Source organism: Hypanus sabinus, chromosome 14 (assembly GCF_030144855.1).
Source record: "Hypanus sabinus isolate sHypSab1 chromosome 14, sHypSab1.hap1, whole genome shotgun sequence".
In the NCBI taxonomy this organism is placed as follows: Eukaryota; Metazoa; Chordata; class Chondrichthyes; order Myliobatiformes; family Dasyatidae; genus Hypanus; species Hypanus sabinus.
The window spans coordinates 3,459,579-3,480,573 of NC_082719.1; the positions used below are offsets into that span (position 1 = coordinate 3,459,579).

Consider the following 20,995-nt stretch of genomic DNA (forward strand, 5'->3'; position numbering starts at 1 on the left):
GGTGCCCCATTCGCACCTTGCCCTCACTTGGACTTTGATCACTTGCCAAAGTTTACAACTTTTGACCTCATACAGGTTTACTTTAAAATGTATTCAAGTGGATCTAAATAAAATATTATAAATATGAAAATATTTTCATGTTAATATTCTTAATATGTTCAACTAAAATAATTTAAACACATATCTATTGTTCAACATTCCCATTTGTCCACCAGCCAACCCTAGTATAAAGCTTAAAGGCCAACTGCAAAATGCATCCAGTTCCACACAGGGCTGACACAATTGTAAGTGAAGGTATATCAAATTGACTAGGGAGAAGGATATAGGGGGAAGAACCAAACACTAAAACTCATGAGAGACATGAGGCACTACTGGGAACTCAGTAGATGCAAGTTAAAATACAGTTCATTGGTGGAAGCAAGTACCAAATGCAAACCAAGCCACATGTTATGTAACACAAAGATAAACAGATTAAAACAAAGTAAATGTGACTTGACAGACTGCTGTTTATTAAAACTATTAAGTACATCTTTTCATGAGACAATGATATCACAATTGAAACAGGGTACAAATTAACCAAATTTCAGACCAAGGAGTTTTAGAAAAGGATATTCAACGTTACAGAAAATTAACTAAACTAGTAAAAAAGTAGGTACAACAGTAGGTACAACAGGAAAGAAAACTGCTAAAAGCCAAAAAAAAGATTAAAGACTTAAAGAACACTCAAAAATAATAATGTAAACAGTAACTTAAAAATAAAGATGGAATTCAAACGATAGGCATAAACTTAACAAAGTGCAGTATTACCCAGAATGGGTGTGTGTTAACTGCATACAGGTTTCCCCCGCTACTCGAAGGTACAGCGTTCTTATGAAATGGTTCGTAAGCCGGAATGTTGTAAAGTGAAGAAGCAATTACAATTTATTTGTATGGGAAAAATTTGTGAGCGTTCACAGACCCAAAAAATAACCTACCAAATCATGCCAAAAAACACATAAAACCTAAAATAACAGTAACATATAGTAAAAGCAGGAATGATCTGATAAATACACAGCCTATATAAAGCAGGAATATTTTTCTGCAATTATTGTAGCATTGTCCACCACAGCGAAAATATCACGCAAGTGGTCTCGGCAGCACTTGCGGCAAAAACACTCTTAGCAGGAAGGCTTGGCGCAAGCACTCTCGGCAGGAGCACTCTTTCCAGCAACCTTTAAGTCAAGTCAAGTCAACTTTTATTGTCATTTTAACCATAACTGCTGGTACAGTGCATGGTAAAAATGAGACGACGTTTTTTCAGGACCATGGTTTACATGACACAGTACAAAAAAACTAGATTGAACTCCGTAATAAAAGAAACAGAGAAAGCTATACTAGACTACACTGGACCACATAAAGTGCACAAAAACAGTGCAGGCATTACAATAAATAATAAACAGGACAGTAGGGCAAGGTGTCAGTCCAGGCTCTGGATATTGAGGAGTCTGATAGCTTGGGGGGGAAGATACTGTTATATAGTCAAGTCGTGAGAGCCCGAATGCTTCGGAGCCTTTTCTCAGATGGCAGGAGGGAGAAGAGATTGTATGAGGGGTGCATGGGGTCCTTCATAATGCTGTTTCCTTTGCAGATGAAGCGTGTAGTGTAAATGTCCGTGATGGTGGGAAGAGAGACCCCGATGATCTTCTTAGCTGACCTCACGATCCGCTGCAGGGTCTTGCCATCCAAGATGGTGCAGTTTCCGAACCAGGCAGAGATGCAGCTGCTCAGGATGCTCTCAATACAACCGCTGCAGAATGTGACGAGGATGGGGGGTGCGAGATGGACTTTCCTCAGCCTTTGCAAAAAGTGGAGACGCTGCTGGGTTTTCTTTGCTATGGAGCTGGTGTTGAGGGACCAGGTGAGATTCTCCATCAGGTGAACACCAAGAAATTTGGTGCTCTTTACAATCTCTACTGAGGAGCCATTGATGTTCAGCGGGGAGTGGTCGCTCCGTGCCGTCCTGAAGTCAACAACCATCTCTTTTGTTTTGTTCACATTAAGAGACAGGTTTTTGGATCTGCACCAGTCCGTTAGCCACTGCACCTCCTCTCTGTAAGCTGACTCGTCATTCTTGCTGATGAGACCCACCACGGTTGTGTCATCGGTGAACTTGATGATGTGGTTGGAGCTGTGTGTTGCAGCACAGTTGTGGGTCAGCAGAGTGAACAGCAGTGGACTGAGCACACAACCCTGGGGAGTCCCTGTGCTTAGTGTGATGGTGTTGGAGATGCTGCTCCCGATCCGGACTGAATGAGGTCTCCCAGTCAGGAAGTCTAGGATCCAGTTGCAGAGGAAGGTGTTCAGGCCCAATAGGCTCAGCTTTCTAAACAGTTTCTGAGGGATGATTGTGTTGAATGCTGAACTAAAGTCTAAGAAAAGCATCCAAACGTATGTGTCTTTTTTATCCAGGTGGGTTAGGGCCAGGTGGAGGGTGGTGGCAATGGCGTCATCTGTTGAGCGGTTGGGATGGTACGCAAACTGCAGGGGATCCAGTGAGGGGGGCAGCAGGGTCTTGATATGCCTCATGACGAGCCTCTTGAAACACTTCATGATGATGGATGTAAGTGCAATGGGATGGTAGTCATTTAGGCAGGACACTGAAGACTTCTTCGGCATGGGGACGATGGTGGCGGCCTTGAAGCACCTTGAAATAGTGGCGCTGCTCAGGGAGATGTTGAAGATGTCAGTGAGAACATCTGCTAGCTGGTCTGCACATTCTCTGAGCACTCTACCAGGGATGTTGTCTGGTCCAGCAGCTTTCCGTGGGTTGACCCTGCACAGGGTTCTTCTCACGTCAGCCACGGAGAGACACAGCACCTGGTCATTCGTAGGAGGAGTGGACTTCCTCGCTGCCACGTCATTTTCCGCCTCAAACCGGGCATAGAAGTTATTCAACGCATTTGGGAGGGAGGCATCACCTGCACAGTCAGGTGATGTTGTCTTGAAATTGGTGATGTCCTGGATGCCCTTCCACATGCGCTGCGTGTCGCCGCTGTCCTGGAAGTAACTTTAAGCTATGAAACTGCCAAATCATACCAAATAACACATAAAAATACACAGCCTATAAAGTAGAAATAATGTACGTTCAATGTACTTTCACTTACCGGAATTGGGAAGACAGCAAGCACACTGATGATGGTGTGTTAGGCTGAGTCGTCGGAGGTTGGGGTGGTGGGACACTGGGGTGTCATCTCATTGTTGTCTGTTTCTATCAGGGCAGGCAGGTCATCTTCTTCTATGTCTGCCTGCCTCGATGTCGAAGGTCGAGTTTCATCGTCTGCTGTGGCTGATGTGGAAAGCTTGAAAAACGACAGTATGTTTGACTGCTTAGCCTTGTGCATTTTTCTATCATACAGTTCTTTGTAAGCACTCAAACCATCCTGCAAATAAATCCTAAACCTACAGACCCTTTCAAAATTAAAGTCATACTTTTCTGCAATCATTGCAGCGTTGTCAATCACAGCAAAAATCTCATGCAATTGCTTCCCGTTCAGTTCCTGGACGACTTCACTTTCGGGCTGTTCGCTACTGCGTTTGGCTTCAATTGTGTCCTTTCCTCTTCATCAGCTCTTCATCTGTCAGCTCTTGGTCATGGGATGCCAAAACCTCTTCAACATCATTTTCGTCAACTTCCACAAACCCTTAGCCAAACTCACTATATCCTTACTTCGTTCACCAGGATCGAAATGCTTTATTAGGTCTAGTTTTACGCAAAGTGTAACACCCTTAAGTGCTCTTTTATGCTTTTCAGATACTTTAGAACTCATCTTGCTAATGGATGTACAAAGTAAATCGACATAAAGCACAGATGCTCACAGGCACGTGTTTAAGCAATGCCGGCTGGAATGCAGTTCCGGGGAAGGAACTTGGCTGCTCGAGGTGTGCGCTGCCTTTTTACGCACACTGCCTTTCTTCGTAACAGTGAAAACATCTTCTGTTAGCCAAAACAGGTAATTAATGTAGGTCTTTCGTAACAGCGAGGTGTCATAAAGCAAAACGTTTGAAAAACGGGGGACACCTGTATCGTGATTTTTCTTTTTTATGATCACCCAATAAAATTCCCATCATGTCCTAACCTCCTCCTTAAGAAACATAACGTTTACAAATAATGACAATCTTAGCTAAGTTTTTTCATCCAAGATCATCATTTTCTCCTGTTAAAAGCTTAAATTCTATCATTTGGAAGTTAAAACAGTCAAAATTAGCACAATATTTCAGGTAATATTTGGCCAGCACAACTCAGTTTACATTTCTAGTTTTTTAATTTACAGTAGAAAATGACTTTTGTAAATTGGTTTGCTGACAAGGTATTGTATTTACTGTGTATCATTATGGATTACTTTCAAATTGAAGATATAGTGCAATCAATGCCTGTGATTATATTGCAGTAACAAGACTGAATGGGTAAATATAGCAATGTATAATTTGGGAATTGATGCAGCAAAATACTGTATATTAAGCAATAGGAAGCCAATGGTCTATAAAACAATGCCAAATTGAAAGACAAATTAAATCAATAGGTGAGCACAGTCATGTTTGCTGTGAAGCTTCAAGCTTTTAAGTTATTAACAAGATATTTTTCCATGACAGTCTGGGAAAAAGGCAACACTCAAAAAGATCTAAAAGATGTAAATATAAAACATTACCCAAAAGGGTAAAACAGTCAAAAAAAAGGTTCGATTTGAGATTCTTAGAACATAAAGTTTACATTAGTTTTCAGTGTGCTGAACGATATTGATCAGAATGTAAATACAGAAACTAAAAGCGATGTATATTGTCAACTTCTCTATTCAACCATGCACAGATTTCAAAGTTTTAGAAAAGTTACAGCTCCGTAATTAATCAAGCTATGTACAACTTTATATTTGCATAAGATGAAGTGTTTCCACTCTCAGACTGTGTTTCTACTGAATGGCAAAGTGCAAATCCAAATGCAAACTTCAATAAAAGAATCAAGATTGTATAATATGCACATTGTGTTGCCCTTAAGGCATTCGTTTAGTTTATTATATTTTCACTTTAGTAATTCCATTTAGTGTTCCATTGCTTCTTAGTACAGGAAGACCATCACAATTTCCTCCATTTCTTATGGCACAAGGACAATGACACCAACAAGGAAGTCATTGAGTACCGGATGAAAGCCCATGTTTTCGGCAATAGTCCACCACCAGCCGTGGTCGTCTATGGGCTGCGAAGAGCCATCAGAGAGGGCGCACAGGAGTATGGCGATGACACCGTTAAGTTTGTAAAGGCACTTCTATGTCGATGACGGCTTGATATCGCTACAGAAAGATGAAACAATCGATCTGCTCCGACGTACACAAGCCTCACTCGCTGAGTCAAACCAACGCTTGCACAAGTTTGCATCAAACTGTCAGGCAGTAATGGAGGCCTTTCCACACGACGACTGTGCTCCGGCAATCAAATACCTAGATCTAGATGGAGAAACCATACCCACACAAAGGAGTCTGGGCCTCCTTTGGGAGATTACAACTGACACATTCACGTTCTCCATGCCGACCATGATCAAGCCATTCACCCACCGTGGAGTTCACTCCACTGTCAACAGTATTTTCGAACCCTTGGGTCTACTGGCGCCAGTTACGATCCAAGGAAGAGTCCTTCACAGAGAACTTACCTCCGAGCTCTCTGACTGGGATACTCCCCTACCAGAAGACAAGCTAAACAGATGGGAGGCTTGGAGAGATTCACTTCAAGATCTAAAACAGCTTCATATTGAATGCGTGATTTCATTAGATGCGGAGAAAGCATTTGATAGAGTTGAATGGCCTTACTTATTTAATGTGTTGGAGAAGTTTAATTTTAGTCCGATATTTATATCATGGATTAAATTGATTTATCATACTCCAGTAGCCTCAGTGTTTACCAATAATCAAAGATCTCCCTTTTTTCGCCTATTTCGGGGCACTAGACAAGGATGTCCTCTTAGTCCATTACTATTTAACATTGCCTTAGAACCTTTGGCAATTGCCATCAGACAATCACAGGATATTTTGGGTATTAATCGTGGGACAGACATTCATAAGTTATCTTCGTATGCAGATGATTTATTACTATTCATTTCTAACCTGGAGAAATCCATCCCAGCAGTTTTATCATTATTGGCTCAATTTAGTGAGTTTTCTGGGTATAAGTTAAATCTTAATAAAAGTGAATTGTTTCCTTTGAATAAACAGGTCCCAATTTATGGAAATTTACCTTTTAAATTAGTTAATGATTCTTTTATTTATTTAGGGATCAAATCACAAAAAACCATAAAGATTTATTTAGATTTAATTTTTTAACCCTTAATTGATCAGATTAAAGGTTTGTTTACTAAGTGGTCACCATTATCTTTATCCCTAATAGGTAGGATTAATGCTATTAAGATGGTTATTTTACCTAAGTTTTTATATATTTTTCAAGCGATACCAATTTTTATTCCGAAATCTTTTTTTACTAATGTTGATTCAAAAATTTCTTCATATATATGGCAGAATAAAAATCCCAGGTTAGGTAAAATATATTTACAGAAGACAAAAAAGGAAGGCGGGTTAGCATTACCTAATTTCAGATTTTATTATTGGGCAGTTAATATTAGATACTTGTTATGCTGGTTGAAAGATGGGGGTGGATCTTTCGGCCCTCGTTGGGTGAGTTTAGAAATTAAATCTGTATCAGCTTATGCTCTGGGTTCTATTTTAGGGACTTCTTTCCCTTTTGCTCTTTCTAAATTGCCGAAACGAATTGACAACCCGATAATTAAACATACTTTATGTATATGGTTTCAATTTCGGAGATTTTTTGGGTTGACTCAATTCGTTTTAAATAGTCCTATTGTACCTAATTGTTTTTTCCACCCTTCCATTATAGATCAAGCTTATTCAGCTTGGAAAACTAAGGGATTACTAAGATTTTCTGATTTATTTTTGGACAATTGTTTTATGTCTTTTGAGCAATTATCCAACAAATATAACTTGCCTAGATTTCATTTTTTTAGATATTTACAGATTAGACATTTTTTAAGTTCTGTACTCCCTACATTTCCAAATTTTGTGCCTTCAGATATTTTGGAGAGTTTATTTGAATTAGACCCTTTTCAAAAAGGGCTTATTTCAAAACTTTATAATATAAATATGAAGATACGTTCAGAGCCCCTTTATAAGACCAAAAACGACTGGGAAGGAGAGCTTAACCTTATTATTTCTAGTGAGAATTGGGATAGAATTCTTCAATTAGTTAATACATCATCGATATGTGCCAAACATTCATTAATACAATTTAAGGTCGTACATAGGGCCCATATGTCCAAGGATAAATTAGCTCATTTTTACTCTCATATTAGTCCTATCTGTGATAGATGAAAATCTGAAATTGCGTCTTTAACTCAGATGTTTTGGTCTTGTTCATTTTTGGAAAAATATTGGAAAGATATTTTTGATATTATTTCTGCGGTTTTGAATATTGATTTACAACCTCATCCTATTACCGCAATTTTTGGTTTACCAATGTAAGACTCACTGCATTTATCTTCTTCTGCCCGTCGAATGATTGCATTTCTAACTCTGATGGCTAGAAGATCTATATTGTTGAATTGGAAGGAAATTAATCCTCCCACTGTATTTAATTGGTTCTCTCAAACTATGTTATGTTTAAATTTAGAAAAAATTAGAAGTGGTGTTTTTGAGACTTCTATTAAATTTGAAAAGTTATGGAGACCATTTATTCAACATTTTCATATGATGTAATATGACCCTGTTCCAAGTTCATTTGATTTCCCAGCTTTTAGCTTATGTATGTTGAGAGGACTGGAAGTGACAGCATTGATGAATATTTATTCTTGTGAGATATCATAAACAGCCCCCCTTTTTTTCTCTTTTTTTTTGCTTCTTTTTTCTTCTATATTAGTTATTAGATTAGTAGATTAGCTAGTTTTGCATTTTTTTTATTTTTTTTCTTTCTTTTTTTCTGTTTTTTTATATCATATATTATGAAATATTTAGACTTATCATGTTCATACATATATTGTATGGCTTATGTCTTGGTAAACTCATTTATATTGTAACTATTGTTTATGTTTTTTTTCATATGTAATGGAATTTGTATGTTGGTAATTTCTTTATCAATATATCATTTGTATTCTGTCCATATTACTAATAATAATAAAAAGATTTAGAAAGAAAAGAAAAGCTTCATATCCCACGTAGGTACACTGCGGACGAATTGGACCAGACAAAGGATGTCATCCTTAAAGAGCAGCTTTTGCAAGGGAGTTTTTGGCCCTCCAAGTTAATAAACCAATACCAGCAATCAGGGCAGCAGGACTGTGGATCCTGGGAGGCAAAACACTGATCAATTCAGTACTCCACAGATGTGTAACCTGCATGAAACTGAGAGGGAAGATGGAAGCTCAACATATGGCGGACCTCCCACCAGAACGCCTCAATGCCTGACCTCCTTTTACGTATGTGGGGCTCGATGTATTTGGTCCCTGGACTATCACCACTAGACGCACAAGAGGATGACAAGCAGAGAGTAAACGGTTGGCCATCATGTTCAGCTGCATGAGTTTGAGAGTGGTACAAATTGAAGTCATCGAATCTTTGGATACATCCAGCTGCATTAATGCTCTCAGGCACTTCTTTGCACTAAGAGGCCCTGCAAAACAGTTGAGGTCTGATTGCAGCACGAACTTTGTTGAAGCATCCAAGGAACTGGGGATGGACAAGACAGTGCAAAGGTACCTCAGTGAGCAGGAATGCAACTGGGAGTTCAACACACCACACACCTCTCACATGGGAGGCTCATGGGAGCGGATGATTGGTATCGCCAGAAGGATCCTTGATTCAATGTTTCTGCAGCAACGCACCCGACTGACCCACGAAGTACTGTGCACACTAATGGCAGAGGTCACAGCCATAATAAATGCACGACCACTCCTACCTGTGTCTTCTGATCCGGAAAACCCCTTCATACTGTCGCCATCAATGCTCCTTACGCAGAAGACAGGAGCTCCCCCTCCACCAGGGGACTTCTCAGGTAAGGATTTGTACACAAAGCAATGGAGACAAGTTCAGGCTCTCGCAAATCAGTTCTGGTCTCGTTGGAGACATGAATATCTACCTTTGTTGCAACATAGACAAAAGTGGACAGAACCTCACAGGAATCTTCAAGTTGGAGATTTAATCCTGCTTAGGGACAAGCAGATCACCCGCAACTGCTGGCCAATGGCCAGAATCACTGCCACATTCCCTAGTAGGGATGGACATGTCAGGAAGGTTGAGTTGAAAACTTCTGACCAAGGTGATGTGAAAACTTACCAAAGTCCAGTTGCAGAAGTCATTCTACTTCTACCCAAGGACTGATTTAGAGACTGAAGTTTGTATTATGTTCATTGTGACCTTACAAAGGCCAGGCGGGGAGTGTGTTGCCCTTAAGGCATTTGTTTAGTTTATTATATTTTTGCTTTAGTAATTCATTTGTAATCGTTTTCTAGTTAAAGTTAAGATTGTTGTAAGTAAATTCGTTGTCTGTGATATATTGCGGCTTGCGATGACGTCATAACTGGTTTCGCTGCGTCCTGTGGGAAAATACCGGTTTGGAGAAACGGGAAGGAGGGGGCTTGTGTGTGCAGGATCAGCGCGAGAAAAGTTTTCTTTCTACACACTAGAAACATCATAGAAGCAATGCCGTAAGTTCATAAGATAATCCATATGTTGAAGTAAAAATGTTAAAGCTGATTCTGTTAAAAGTAATGACTATTGATAAAGTTTATGTTCTTTGTTATTTAAAGAGTTGCGGATAGTTTGTGTTGAAGTGTATTTAAAGCAGTTGATGGCGTAGGTAGATTCTGACTGAATGCTGTACTTTAATGTAATGTAGCTTGTTGTAGTTTTATTTTTGCAAGTATTTATGATGTAAATGTGATGCCGGGGAAACAAATACTGCAAATATTTTGTACTGTTTTATCAACAGTTTTCACCATACGTTAATGTGGAAGAGTGAACAGTAAACGGTTAATCTTACAGGGATCGCGCCTCATTGACTCTGGTTTATACTTTACACCTGTGCGAGAACACTACACACATAGACACACTGCTGTCTGCCATTGGTTTAATACTTGGCTGGATTGCATAATGTGTATAACCTGGAACTATCATAGCAAAATGAAATGCTCTTACAGCTAGTTACATTTTTAAAGGCTTAAGGTCATAAACTAAAACTACAGCATTAGCCATCTGATTGTTTTTGAAATTCATTTATTCTAATTTTCTCCCACATTTATTTTGCAAGAAACTATTTACAACCTTACGAAGATTCTACTGCTACCCAAAGGAACTGAGTTCCTTCGATCCTGGTATCTAATTCTTCCATTAATTTCCAAAGTCAGTCTTGTTCAAATTTAGAACCTCAATAATATATTCTACTAACAAATGCCCAACAATGAATACAATTGCCAAAGTCTCACTATTCCTAAAATACTCCCTTTCTAAAGATATCTTGTTTATTTGTTCCATCTCAGTTTGCTAAACCTATTTTCAAGCCATCTCCTGTGTACCTAAATATTTATCTTACCATTTCTTACCCAAAAATCTAGTCACTATGTACCAATAATATACAGTTTAACAATGTTTTCTTGCAGCCTTCCAATTATATTCAGCCATTCCTATTTCAGGTAACCAGATAATCGATAAAATATGAACACATAACCATGTTCGGCTTTTCTTGTTTTTTTAGCTAAGTCTGCAATTTAGATTCTTCCCGTCTAATGACCTTTGAACAAGTAATTGCAATAAATAAAAGGGTGCAGAATGCCACAGTATATTATGTACTCCAGTTTTCGGTCTGTCACACTACACTACCAGATTGAACATGGTTTTACATAGCTTTTTTTCTTTCACCAGATAATTTGACTTTAGCATAAATGCAAAGGCACAATATTAAAAGGAAATGATGCATTACTTTGCATTAAAGCTTCTGTTTCAAGATGATGAGCTGCACATCTCATATATCATAAGTGATGTGATCAATGATGGAGAATTTTCTGCACCTCAAGAACAGAATTATAAACCTGTTCATCTGTAAATTATCTGCATTACTAACAAAATTGCAGCTACCAAGGATTAATTTCCAAATTTCTGATTACAATTACCAAGTAAAACCATTTTTTAAGTATGAAGAGAACAATTTCTTGAAGATGTCCAAATTGTAATTAAAGACTTAATATTGGCAAGTGACGTTCAAAGAAAAGGAGGAATGGAATTACATATGTCATTAAATTCATTTAGTCAGTACTTGGGTATCACCAGCAATGTCGCCATTTATTAATCAGACTGCATCATCATCTTAACTGCTAATCAGGAATGCATTTTGTGAAGGGCACATACTTAATGGAACAGAATATGTACATTTTCAACAAGTTTAATGAAATAGATGGATTTCCAAACAAAATGTTGCCAAGGACAAATGTTGGGTTTGAATGCATTGGAGTTTTGATCAGATAAATGAAAGTTAACACGAAGTTAAAAATGGGATAGTAACTGAACATAAATAATATTTACAATGTTAATTGACATGGGAAATGGAAGAGTAAATTGTCAGTGATTAATGGAAATGTAATCAATTGCATAACCAAAGGCAAAATAAGCTAAACCGAAAAAAAGATACAACTTCAGGCTTAATTGCAGCAGCAAATCCATGAGGTTAGTTTTGGCTTAGTAAAGAAAGTGCAAAGGAGAGTGTATCAGGGCTAGCTGAACAATTGGTCCAGTCCGAAGTATCAAAGTGTTCAAAATTTCTTCATTACTTGCTGAAGGTTAGAGCAGTTAGGCTTTTGAAACCAGTTGGCAGTGCAAAAAATAACCTATAGATAAAAAGTTTGATAAAGTTCAAATTGATAATGTTCCAAAAATTACAGGAGCACAGGCAAGGACTGGAAAAAGGTTGAACTACTAGTCTGCTATCTAATTTGAATGTAGAACTCGAGGAAACAAAGTTATCTATTGATATGACAAAAAAAAACTGGTCCAAGCGCAGGCAAAATAAATGTGTTTGTTTCGGGGGAGGAAATAAAATGCTATTTTGAACAATTAAAATTCAAAACCACAAAATATCATTAACAAACTAAAATCATGGAGAGCACTAGTTTCATACAATAATCAGTTTCAGTTTTCTTTATAAAAATATAATCTTCAGGCTCCAGTATTTTACGATGGCAGGATAATTAATAAGCTGAGTATGCAAATCATTGTACTTACTGTACTTGCTAAATAAATTATGCCCCTGTATACAACTCACAGCAACCTTTGATTATTGACCTTAGCCATAAAGATAATCTCAGCATACCTCTGTCTCATTACATAATCTCCTTATCTCATACCCAAGACTCTTTTTGTTAATCTGAAACAATCCAAGAATTTATAGGATGGTGAGCCTCACATCAATAGTAGAGAAAATACTAGAGAAGATTCTTCAGGGATAGGATTTACTCATATTTCAAAAAGCATATTTTATTTGGGACAGTCAGCATGGCTTTGTGCAGAGTAGTCTTTCAAAGCAGATTGTCACCTCCTCAAAAAATCAATATAAGATGATTGATGTGGGTTGGGCAATAGATGTTGCATAAAGGAGGCATTAGTAAAACTTCTGACAAAGCCCACCATGTTAGACTGATCCAGATGATTAAGCTATCCACCGGCACTTGGACTGGATTCTAAATTGGTTAGAACATAGAAGTCAGAGGATAGTGTTGGAGGGGTATTATTCTAACTGGAAATCTGTGACCAGTGGTGTTCTGCAGGGATGAGGGCTGAGGCCTCTCGTTTGAATGGAAAGGTATATGAGCTGATTAGTATGTTTGCAAATGACGCAAAACCTGGTAGGGCTGTAGGTAGTGAAGAAGCTTGTCAAAGGATTTAGATCAAACACAAATCTGGGTGGAGAAATGGCAGATGGAGTTCAATCCAGGCAAGTGTGATGTGTAACACTTTGGGAAGTCAAATGCAAGGGGAAAGTAAATGGCACAATCCTTTAGGAGCACTGCTGTACAGAAGGATCTTATGGTCCAAGTCCTTAGCTCCCTGAAAGTGGCAACACAAGTGCCATATGGCATGTTTACTCTCATCAGTCCAGGAGTTGAGTCTAAGAGATCGAAAATTATGTTGCAGCTGTGTAAGACTCTGATCAGGCCACATTTGGAATATCATGTACAGTTCTGGTCAACTCATTACAGGAAGGATATGGAAGCTTTGGATAGGTTTGCAGAAGATGTTCCCTAGGATACTGCCTGGACTAAAGAGTATTAGCTACAGGGAGGTTGGACAAACTTGGATTGTGTCCTCTATAGTGCCAGAGTTTATAATTCTGCTTTAAGGTGAGAGGGGGGATGTCTGAAGAAGATGTGTGGGAAAAACTTCCCACTCCACATGACTCCACAGAGAGTGCAGCCAGAGATGGCAGATGCAGATAGAATTGTGACATTTAAGAGGAAATTAGACAGGCACATAATAGTGTAAGAAATGGAGGAATACTAAGACAGACATGAACTTACAGATACATAGGTTTAATTTAAATTGATATCATGGTCAGTGGAGACATTATGAGACCAAAAGGACTTCTTTCTGTTTGCACTGTTCTACACTCAGTAGCCGCTTTATTAGGTATCTCCTGTGGCCACTGAATGTACATTCATGGTCTTCTGCTGCTGTAGCCCATACACTTCAAGATTCAATATACTGTGCATTTGGAGATGATCTTCTGCACATGAATTGAACTATTTCTTATATCCTTCACATAGATGAGTAAAAATCTTTACATTACATCTGTCTGAATGTGCAAATTATAGTAATTTGTAATAAATAGTATGTACAGTAAGGTATACAACAGAACAGTCAATATTGCTTAGAAATACAACTGTATCAGCCTGCTAATCAGTCTGATGGCCTGGTGGAAGAAACTGTCCTGGAGCCCGTTGGTCCTGGCTTTAACGCTGCGGTACCGCTTCCTGGATTGAAGCAGCTAAAACAGTTTGTGACTGGGGTGACTCGAGTCCACAATGATCCTTCAGGCCTTATTTTCACATCTGTCACTGTATATGCCTGAATCATGGGAAGTTCACATCCACAGATGCACTGGGCTGTCTGCACCACTCTCTGCAGAGTCCAGTGACTAAGGGAAGTACAGTTCCCATACCAGGCAGTGATACAGCCAGTCAGGATGCTCTCAATTGTGCCCCCGTCGAAAATCCTTAGGATTTGGGAACTCATGGCGAACTTCTTGAACCAACTGAGGTGAAAGAAGCGCTGTTGTGCTTTTTTCACCACACAGCTGGTAGGTACAGACCAAGTGAGGTCCTCGGTGACGTGTATGCCAAGGAACTTAAAGCTGCTTACCCCCTCAACCCCAGATCCATAGATGCAAATAGGTGTGAGCTTGTCTCTATTCCTCCTGTAGTCCAGAACCAGTTCCTTTGTTTTTGCAACATGTTGGGAGAGGTTGTTTTCTTGACACCACTGTGTTAGGGTGATGACTTCTCTGTAGGCTATTATTTGAGATAAGGCCAATCAATGTAGTACCACCTGCAAATTTATTTAGCCGATTGGAACTGTGGGTGGCGACAGAGTCGTGGGTATACAGGGAGTAAAGGAGGGGGCTCAGGCCACAGCCCTGAGGAGGCTCCTGTGTTGAACGTCAGAGGGGCAGAGGTGAGGGAACCCACTCTTACCACCTGATGGCAATTTGACAGAAAGTCCAGGATCCAGCTGCACAAGGCAGGGTGAAGGCTGAGGTCTCTGAGCTTCTTGTCAAGCCTGGAGGGAATTATGTTGCTCAATGCTGAACTGTAGTCCAAGAACAGCATTCTCACATCTGGAGGAGTGACTGTTGTCATGCATGGTTACCTGAGCTGTTTTCACATTCCTGTCAGCTTAAACCAATATGGCCATTCTCCTCCGATTTCACTTATTTAACAAGACATTTTTTGTCCACAGAACTGATGCTCATTGGATTCTTTTTTGTTTTTTGCACCATTCTCTGTAAACTCTAGAAACTGTTGTCCCAGGAGATCAGCAGTTTCTGAGATACTCAAACCACCCCATCTGACACCAACAATCAAAGTCACTTACATCACATTTCTTCCCCATTCTGATGTTTAGTCTGAATAACACTGAAGCCGTGTCTGCATGCTTTTATTCACTGTTTCTACAACACGATTGGCTGATGAGATATTTGCATTAATGAGGTATGCAGGTGTACCTAATAAAGTGGTCACTGAGTGTTTGCTCCAGTTCATTTTTTTTAAGCTACTGCCAATCTCTAAGTGCCCTTGAAAAGCAACCTACTTAATTGGCCACACTTCCCCTCATGAAGGCACTACCAGAATAATATTAAGGAAGGATTTCCAGTAAGCACAATGCCAAATGTGGGTAACATAGCTGCAAATCATGATGGTGTGTGACAGAGGGGAATTCACAAGCGATGATGATCTCATGCACCTGCTGCCCATGTCCTTTTTGATAGTAGAGGTCACATATTTGGAGGAGGGGTGGTAAACGGGGAACAGGAGTAGTTTTGGATAAACACTTAGGGCAATGGACAAGTTGTCAAGATGAGAGACCTGTTTTGACTTGGTAATATTGAGCCTCTTGCCAACTGTTGGAGCTGCACTCATCCAGGTGTGTTTAGCATTCTAACAAACTCCTAATGTGCACCACGATTGAGGCATGTCAAAGGATATCCAGCCCTTGACAGGTTTTTTTCCCACCAATGTTCAGTTGAGCTTCTAAAATAACTCAAAGGTAACAAGAATGAATACAAGTAGGTGGCTAGGCAAGCTTTTGTTAGAGATTACTTTTACCCTCTGCATTTATGGTGTTTGTAACTTGCTACTTACCCGTCCATTTCCAAACTGACCACGAGGTCCCAATATATACAGCCATGGACTGCTTTACTTGAAGAGGAGTTTAGAATAGAAATGTACTCTGAATAAGCAGCAGACCACTTCTGAGCATATGATGGAAGGAAAGTCACTGATGAAGCAGTAGGGCCTAGGTCATTGTGTTGAGTAACTAATATAACAATGTCCTACAGTTAGGATGATTGACCAACAATAACCATTGTCATTTGCACAGATTGTGATTCTGACAGTGTTTGCCCCTTGAGTTTTGTTTTACTAAAGCACTTCTTCAAATGCTACTACAATATCAAAGGCCGTCACTCTCGCCTCATTTCTGTAATCCTACTCTTTGATCCGTATTGATTAGAAGTGACGAATTCTGCAATCAAGTAGTCTCAATAAAACCAAAAATGGACATTGAAAGTAGGTTACTGGTGAGGTAGTGCCACTTAAAAGGACCTCTGACACTTTCCACCATTTTCCTGATGACTGAGATGACTGGACATTTTTCTACATTGTCAAGTAGATACCAATGTTGCAACTGCATTGGAGAAATTTGATGTGAGGCGCAGCTAGGTCTAGATTGCAGATCATCAGTGTGGAAATTACTTGTTTCCTATTCCTTGCTGGGTGGAGTGCCTTTAACTGGTTCTGGATATTCCAGGGAATGAAGCAAATTGGCTGAGAACTGGTTTCTGTGATAGTAGAGATGATAGGTGGAAGCAGAGATTGTTCATGAGCACTCAAACAATGATCCTACTACTGAAGATGACTACACTAGGAGTATATTCTTCTCCCAATCTCCATTAGCCATTTAATCATACACTTTTATTTAAACCTAGATGTGGTAGGAGCTTCACACCAGCTGAGAGATCCCTAAATTCTATTGCATACTATTTGTGTTGTTTAGTACTCACATTATGTATGTTATAGCTTCATTATATTGGCACCTCATCATTATAAATATGCGTGTTGCTGCTCCTGGCATGTCCTTCTGCATTTCTCAATGAACTAGGTTGATGCCTGAGTGGATATGGTGGCTAAGTGTTTACAAATTGTCATGGTGTATATTTCAGCTGCTACTGATCGACAGATTTTCAATGGATGCCATTTTTGACATGCCAGAACTGCTCTGACTACCCATTTAACATGATACAAGCTACACAACACAAAAGAGATTATACTGTTTTGGATACTGTTAGGGTAGATGTCTCATCGGGGAAGGCAGCAGCAGCGGAGTTCATTGCACCATGGGTGGCTCTGCTGCACAGGAGGGAAGGAAAAGGAGTGGGAGAGCAATAGTGATAGGGGATTCGATTGTAAGGGGAATAGACAGGCGTATCTACGGCCGCAAACGAGACTCCAGGATGGTATGTTGCTTCCCTGGTGCAAGGGTCAAGGATGTCTCTGAGCGGCTGCAGGACATTCTGGAATGGGAGGGTGAACAGCCAGTGGTCCTGGTGCACATAGGTACCAACGATATAAGTAAAAAACGGGATGAGGTCCTACAAGGTGAATTTAGGGAGTTAGGAGATAAACTAAAAAGTAGGTAATAATCTCTGGATTACTACCAGTGCCACGTGCTGGTCAGAGTAGAAATAGGAGGGTATTTCAAATGAATACGTGGCTTGAAAAATGGTGCAAAGGGGAGGGATTCAAATTTCTGGGGCACTGGAACCAGTTCTGGGGGAGGTGGGACTGGTATAAACAGGGCGGTCTGCACCTTGGCTGGACTGGAACCACTGTCCTAGGGTTCAAACTAGAACCAAGGTCCTAGTTTGCTACTGCTGTTCAGGAGGAATTAAACTAATGTGGCCGGGGGATGGAGAGAGACAGGAGTGTAGAAGCAATAAGTAGTAAGGTGAAAAGTAAAAGTGGCAGGCAGGCAAATCCAGGGCAAAAAGCAAAAAGGGCCACTTTTCAACATAATTGTATAAGGGCTAAGAGTGTTGTAAAAACAAGCCTGAAGGCTTTGTGTGTTAATGCGAGGAGCATTCGTAACAAGGTGGATGAATTGAATGTGCAGACAGTTATTAATGAATACGATATAGTTGGGATCACAGAGACAGGCTCCAGGGTGACCAAGGATGGGAGCTCAACATCCAGGGATATTCAATATTCAGGAGGGATAGACAGGAAAGAAAAGGAGGTGGGGTAGCATTGCTGGTTAGAGAGCAGATTAACGCAATAGAAAGGAAGGACGTTAGCCTGGAGGATGTGGAATCGATATGGGTAGAGCTGCATACCACTAAGGGGCAGAAAACGCTGGTGGGAGTTGTGTACAGGCCACCTAACAGTAGTAGTGAGGTTGGGGATAGCATTAAACAGGAAATTAGAAATGCGTGCAATAAAGGAACAGCAGTTATAATGGGTGACTTCAATCTACATACAGATTGGGTGAACCAAATTAGTAAGGGTGCTGAGGAAGAGGATTTCTTGGAATGTATGCGGGATGGTTTTCTGAACCAACATGTCAAGGAACCAACTAGAGAGTAGGCCATTCTAGATTGGGTATTGAGCAATGAGGAAGGGTTAGTTAGCAATCTTGTTGTGCGAGGCCCCCTGGGTAAGATTGACCATAATATGGTGGAATTTTTCATTAAGATGGAGAGTGACATAGTTAATTCAGAAACAAAGGTTCTGAACTTTGAAGGTATGAGACGTGAATTAGCTAAGATAGACTGGCAAATGATACTTAAAGGGTTAATGGTGGATATGCAATGGCAAGCATTTAAAGATCGCATGGATGAACTACAATTGTTCATTCCAGTTTAGCAAAAGAATAAACCAGGGAAGGTAGTGCACCCGTGGCTGACAAGGGAAATTAGGGATAGTATCAAGTCCAAGGAAGAAACATATAAATTAGCAAAAAAAAAGCAGCACACCTGAGGACTGGGAGAAATTCAGAGACCAGCAGAGGAGGACAAAGGGCTTAATTAGGAAAGGGAAAAAAGATTATGAGAGAAAGCTGGCAGGGAACATAAAAACTGACTGTAAAAGCTTTTATAGATATGTGAAAAGAAAAAGATTGGTCAAGACAAATGTAGGTCCTTTACAGTCAGAAACAGGTGAATTGATCATAGGGAACAAAGACATGGCAGACCAATTGAATAACTACTTTGGTTCTGTCTTCACTAAGGATGACATAAATAATCTTCCGGAAATAGTAAGGGACCGAGGGTCTAGTGAGATGGAGGAACTGAGGGAAATACATGTTAGTAGGGAAGTGGTGTTAGGAAGGGATTCAATTGAAGGGATTAAAGGCAGATAAATCCCCAGAGCCAGATGGTCTGCATCCCAGAGTGCTTAAGGAAGTAGCCCAAGAAATAGTGGATGCATTAGTGATAATTTTTCTGAACTCCTTAGATTCTGGATTAGTTCCTGAGGATTGGAGGGTAGCTAATGTAACCCCACTTTTTAAAAAAGGGAGAGAAAAACCAGGGAATTATAGACCAGTTAATCTGACATCGGTGGTGGGGAAAATGCTAGAGTCGGTTATCAAAGGTATGATAGCAGCACATTTGGAAAGAGGTGAAATCATCGAACAAAGTCAGCATGGACTTGTGAAAGGAAAATCATGTCTGACGAATCTTATAGAATTTTTTGAAGATGTAACTAGTAGAGTGGATAGGGGAGAGCCAGTGGATGTGGTATATTTAGATTTTCAAAAGGCTTTTGACAAGGTCCCACACAGGAGATTAGTGTGCAAACTTAAAGCACATGGTATTGGGGGTATGGTATTGATGTGGATAGAGAATTGGTTGGCAGACTGGAAGCAAAGAGTGGGAGTAAATGGGACCTTTTCAGAATTGCAGGCACTAGTGGGGTACCGCAAGGCTCAGTGCTGGGACTCCAGTTGTTTACAATATATATTAATGATTTAGACGAGGGAATTAAATGCAGCATCTGCAAGTTTGCGGATGACACGAAGCTGGGCGGTGGTGTTAGCTGTGAGGAGGATGCTAAGAGGATGCAGGGTGACTTGGATAGGTTAGGTGAGTGGGCAAATTCATGGCAGATGCAATTTAATGTGGATAAATGTGAGGTTATCCACTTTGGTTGCAAGAACAGGAAAACGGATTATTATCTGAACAGTGGCCGATTAGGAAAAGGGGAGATGCAACGAGACCTGGGTGGCATTGTACACCAGTCGTTGAAGGTGGGCATGCAGATACAGCAGGCAGTGAAAAAGGCAAATGGTATGTTGGCATTCATAGCAAAAGGATTCGAGTACAGGAGCAGGGAGGTTCTACTGCAGTTGTACAACGCCTTGGTGAGACCGTACCTAGAATATTGTGTGCAGTTTTGGTTCCCTAATCTGAGGAAAGACATTCTTGCCATAGAGGGAGTACAGAGAAGGTTCACCAGATTGATTCCTGGGATGGCAGGACTTTCATATGAAGAAAGACTGGATCGACTAGGCTTATACTCACTGGAATTTAGAAGATTGAGGGGGGATCTTATTGAAACGTATAAAATTCTAAAGGGATTGGACAGGCTAGATGCAGGAAGATTGTTTCCAATGTTGGGGAAGTCCAGAACGAGGGGTTACAGTTTAAGGATAAAGGGGAAGCCTTTTAGGACTGAGATGAGGAAAAACTTCTTCACACAGAGAGTGGTGAATCTGTGGAATTCTCTGCCACAGGAAACAGTTGAGGCCGGTTCATTGGCTATATTTAAGAGGAAGTTAGATATGGCCCTTGTGGCTAAAGGGATGGGGGGGTATGGAGAGAAAGCAGGTACAGGGTTCTGAGATGGATTATCGGCCATGATCATACTGAATGGCGGTGCAGGCTCGAAGGGCCGAATGGCCTACTCCTGCACCTATTTTCTGTGTTTCTATGTCCTGTGTGTGAAGACAGAAACATACCTCTACAACAATCACATAATGCCCATCTCTATAAATGCCTTAACGGATAGATTGCCAAAGATGAGGTTCCTATTAGTAACTAATTTAAAAGCTAATCTGCCACGTGAAGATCATAAAAATACTTCAGTGGTAATTAGAACAAATATTTACAATGGTTGTCTATCTTTGTCGTGTACAAGTAGTAACATAGCAAT

At 40.1% G+C, this 20,995-nt stretch overlaps 2 protein-coding genes across 8 annotated transcripts in view; one reads left to right on the forward strand and one right to left on the reverse strand.

The window, feature by feature from the left end:
• The window catches only part of LOC132404527 (retrovirus-related Pol polyprotein from transposon 17.6), a 218,274-nt gene that overhangs the window by 180,756 nt on the left and 16,523 nt on the right, over positions 1-20,995 (forward strand). For 4 of the 6 annotated variants that reach the window (XR_009515555.1, XR_009515554.1, XM_059988699.1 and 1 more), the window contains exon 1: positions 5,067-9,730. The gene's annotated coding sequence lies outside the window, so the exon portion shown is untranslated. Of the gene's footprint in view, positions 1-5,052; positions 9,731-20,995 lie in introns of those variants that run through there. The other 2 variants (XM_059988701.1, XM_059988704.1) reach the window with 2 other exon arrangements.
• Positions 1-20,995, reverse strand: part of cds1 (CDP-diacylglycerol synthase (phosphatidate cytidylyltransferase) 1) — a 127,026-nt gene that overhangs the window by 100,879 nt on the left and 5,152 nt on the right. The gene's annotated exons all lie outside the window — the stretch shown is intronic.